Source organism: Myotis davidii, unplaced genomic scaffold (assembly GCF_000327345.1).
Source record: "Myotis davidii unplaced genomic scaffold, ASM32734v1 scaffold1466, whole genome shotgun sequence".
Taxonomy (NCBI): domain Eukaryota; kingdom Metazoa; phylum Chordata; class Mammalia; order Chiroptera; family Vespertilionidae; genus Myotis; species Myotis davidii.
The window spans coordinates 426,157-430,758 of NW_006297384.1; positions in this window are offsets into that span (position 1 = coordinate 426,157).

The window sequence follows — 4,602 nt, forward strand, 5'->3', positions numbered from 1 at the left end:
CTGGACACTCATGTAACAGTCTCTGACGGAAGTAACAGAACCGTTTTTTTCAATAAAGGAAGTCCCCAGTTAGTATGTAGAGACAAGTAATATCACTAAGAAAGATTTAGGGTGGTATCTCCCACCCACTTAAAAGGAGCACTGGCTGGTTTAAACTGGATATCCCTGTGGGAATATTCCTTACGGTTCGCTGTCAGTCTATAGAAACAACGTACTTAAAGGTCCCCCAACCGCTCCTGCTCCTTGTCCTGTCTCGTCTCCCTCGGAGCCCATCTCAGACACAATGTCACGGTGAGGCGAGCAGGGTAGACACGCACCGTCGCTGCTCATGTTCTTGAAGCCATAGCTTTCCTTGCATCGGCCCTGGAGCTGCGGAGACCCTGGGGGTGTTTCCAGATCTGGGCTTCCATTCAAAGGGAGAACTGGCCGTTAAACAGGAGGGTGACTTGGCTTTGGGTTCATAATCGCAGAAACTTATAAGCTACTGAAGTGTCACAGAACATCCGAGAGACTGACTGGAGTTCACAAATCTATGTTCTTTCCACCGGCTTCAGGGCTGGGATTGCATTTCTCTGTGGCCTCAGAGTGCGTCACTGTAGCCCTGACGACAAGGGAGCCATTGACTGGGAAACAGAGGGAGGGGGACGGCCCCAGCACCGCGACGCCCAGCACCTGTGGGAAACCTCTACGCTCTCTACACGCAATCTGACAAGAGCTCCTTGTGGTGAACAATCCACATTCACCCCCCTTACCTGCGGTTGTCTGAAGACGCGTCAACATGCGAAAACAAACCTCCCACAATGATTTCGGCAGATTCATGACTCCTTGGCATCTCAGCCCTGTTTTGGACTGAGATCATATTCTCTGGCTGTGAAAGAAAATGACTGACTTCCCACCATGGGTAATAAAAAGGTATTTAAGTTTGTGTGTACATAATGAAACAGAAATGTATGTAATAAAGACACAGAAAATTGAAAAATAGGCATGATTTCCCACCATGTTTCTGCGTTTCTCCTTTTGGTCTTGCACTAAATTTTTTTCATATTTATGTGTGTCTAGGGTTTGCAGTTCAAAGTCAATAATATCATCGTTTATTCTGAAGTAAATAATAATAATCTTCCCAAAAGCCTTATAAAAAGAACTCCCGATGTGCACAGACATCCTGAGATCAACCATGTCGCTATCTGGTCCCTGTCAGTCTTCATCCAGGTCTCAAACACCAGCAGCCAGAAGTTGAGCCCGATTCCTCAGACGCCATTCTATACACCACTGTGGTTTCCGTGTTTCAGGTTATGAGGTCGATGTTACCCAGGTCTCTCCCATCTGTGGGGGAAACATACACAGAGCGGAAGTCGCTACGCCATTGGGCGGGGTCTTCATAGTCTGGCTTCAGAAACCAGACCAAGACAAGCATCTAAGTGCCAGCACGACGTCAGCTTGCCCCTGCAGGGACTCCTGGTGGCCCCGGAGTAAATCCAAACGCTTAGCACCAAGGCCACCAACAATCTGCCCCTGCTTCTTCAACATGTTCGCTCCCACCCTGTGCTTTCCAAGATTGCTCACTCTATAAAGTCAACTAACTCATGTTTCTAAATTGTTATGAGCCCTTGCGAGGAGCCAAGCTCTTGTTCAGCACTGGAAGTTCATCGGTGCACAGACAGACAGAAATGCCTGCTACATGGGCCCCACATTCCAACGGAGAGAGACAGACGGCAAATAAATGATTCATTCAGACCATCTCTTTTTCAATCAGCACTCTCACTTATGGCTACCTGTTTGAAATAATTACCAAAAAATAAATCAGCCCTAGCCAGTTTGGCCCAGTGGCTAGAGCCAACGAGCTAAAGGGTTGTGAATTCGATTCTGGTCAAGGGCACGACCTCAGTTTCACCGTGATCCCTGGCCTGGTCATAGCATGTTCCGGAGGCAACCAATCGATGTGTCTCTCTCATATCGATGTTTCTCCCCCCCTCCCCCACTCTCTAAAAGAAAAGCAATGGAAAAAATATCCTTGGGTGAGGATTAACAAAAATATATAAGTAAACAAGTAAATTGTAACTTTCATGTTGATTTTATTAAAGATTTTATTCCATTCAATCAGTGGGGTAACCATGTGCATTTTCTAACTGATTCAAAAGAGAATCCAAAAAGTAGACCCAAACTACACAAAAGAAAAACACGACATTATCTTTGGGAAAATTCACCAGAGCTGGGGGACCTGAGGCTGCACCCCCCCTGCCCTTGACGGGGGTGGGACCAGCTGGGTCTGGGTCTTACACAATTTTGAGGCGCACGCAGGTCGGCAGGGACTTGACTCTGGGTCCTGCAGCGCACCCCAGACTCTGAAAGGCGGGAGAGTTTCATATACATTTTACTAATTTTCTTTCATCTCTGACACTTCTATTATAGAGAAAGGGCAAATCGCAATAAATATATTTCCTCTAATTAATTCCCTTTTAATGTGCATGAATTTCGTGCACCGGGCCACTAGTAAATAAATAAAATAAAAACACCACTTGAGAATACAGCTCTAGAGTAAATTGTATAATAGTAAACTCATGTTTGTCTAAAGTTATGACTACTTTAGAAATCACTTTTAAAATAGTGGAGCGAATCGTAAGCCAGGAGTCAGAACATCTTCCTTCTATGCTCCAGCTCTGCCATTATTGAGTTATGGTTCTGTTACAATTCCTTAACCTTTCTTTCAGAAGTTGGGCCTCCCTCTCTTTAAGGTAATAAGACTGTCTTTGATGTTCCTAAATGCTTTGTTATTTCCAATACGTTTTATAATTATAATTCTATATGGCATTTGAAGAACTCTTCCATCAAGAAACTTCCAGAAAAAAAAGAAAAGTCACTTCAAATATTTTTAAAACCTATTCTGTAACAATTTTTAAGAGAAATTTGCAAACCAAATAAAATAAACTTTTTTAAACCTTATATCTTGCAGAAATAGAACTAGTTGATTGGAATTGTATGGGGCACATTTTTCTTTATTAGAAAATAGGTATTTCTAATATTTGGAAATACCTGGAAATTTAATGATTAGCCTCAAAAAGCACAAGTCCTTCCCTACCTCTGCAGTTGGTGTGACATTATATCAAATGGCCTCTGAGGTCCCTTCCTTTTATAAGACTACTAGAGGCCCGGTGCACAAAATTCATGCATGGGAGGGGGTCCCCCTCAGTCCAGCCTGCACCCTCTCCAATCCAGGACCCCTCAGGGGATGTCCAACTGCCAGTTTAGAACAGGCAGTAAGACATCCCTCTCACAATCCTGGACCACTGGCTCCTAATCGCTCACCTGCCTGCCTGCCTGGTCACCCCTAACTGCCCCCCCTACTAGCCTGATCGCCCCTCACTGCCTCTGCATGCCCACCTGGTTGCCCCTAACTGCTCCCTCCCTGCCGACCTGGTCACCCCCAACTGCCCCCCCTGCTGGCCTGGTTGCCCCCAACTGTACCCCCCCACCATTCTGGTCGCTCCCAACTACCCCCTCCCTGCTGACTCGGTTGCCCCTAACTGCCCCCAAATTGCCCCCACCTGCCCCCCTGGGTCCCCCCCAACTCCCCCCCACCACCAGTCTGGTCGCCCCACGCAGCCTGCTTGTTCAGTTGTTTGGTTGTCCCTCACTAACCCCCCCTGCCCACCTGGTGGTAGGCAGCCATCTTGTGAGGGTGTGAGGGTTAATTTGCATATTACTCTTTATTATATAGGATAAGTTTTGTTAGTGTAAAAGCTTTTCTGATTACAAATCTTTCTTCTGTGACATTTCATTAAACTTATAACATAAAATAATGAGTTTCCTATCTATAGTAATTTATTTTCCTTAGTTCTTACTTTCTCATAGAAATATAGGGTGTCCCCAAAAAATGTATACACACACTGTAACAACTGATAGCTCAAAGTTGAAAATGAAATGCATTTTAATAAACACTTTCTTTATAATTATTCAAAGTGTGTGCACACGTTTGGGGGGCATTCTAGAATATTCTCAGCATAATAACTTCATTTATTATTTCTACTGGTGAATTTTTCATCATCAGTTCATGTAATCACCATGCAACAGGTCCTGGGATCTCTGCCATCAAGAAAGAAAAAAAATTAAAAATGGGAACTATTTGGAGGGGCGAAGAAAGCATTGTAAAGCTACTGAGTTTTTAAATACATGTGAATTCAAAAAGATACAATTTCTTCCGGTTGTTGAAAGAACTGAGGCCGCGGAGTGGTGCGGTCCAGGGGCCAAGGCGGTGTGGGGCGCGCCCCGCCCTCTCTCCCGGCACCGGGTTCCCGGGCAGGGATGCTGCCGCGGGCGAGCAAACCGATACAAACGACGGTCTCCAAGGTCCGGGACTCAGCACAGCCTCGGCCCCGCCGGGCGTGCCTGGGAGACGGCGCTGGTCCCGGGGCCTGCAGCCCAGGAAGCTGACCCGCCTGCGCGGGAGAAGCGGGTCTCCCTCCGCCACACCAGCCTCGCTGCAGCTCTCGGTCCGCCAGGAGGGCGCCACCCGCGGAGAAGCTCCTTAGTTCCCCTCGGACAGACGGTGCCGCCCAGGTGGGGCGGGGCCTGGCACCCAGCCTCCCGGAGCGCGGGGCGCCGCGC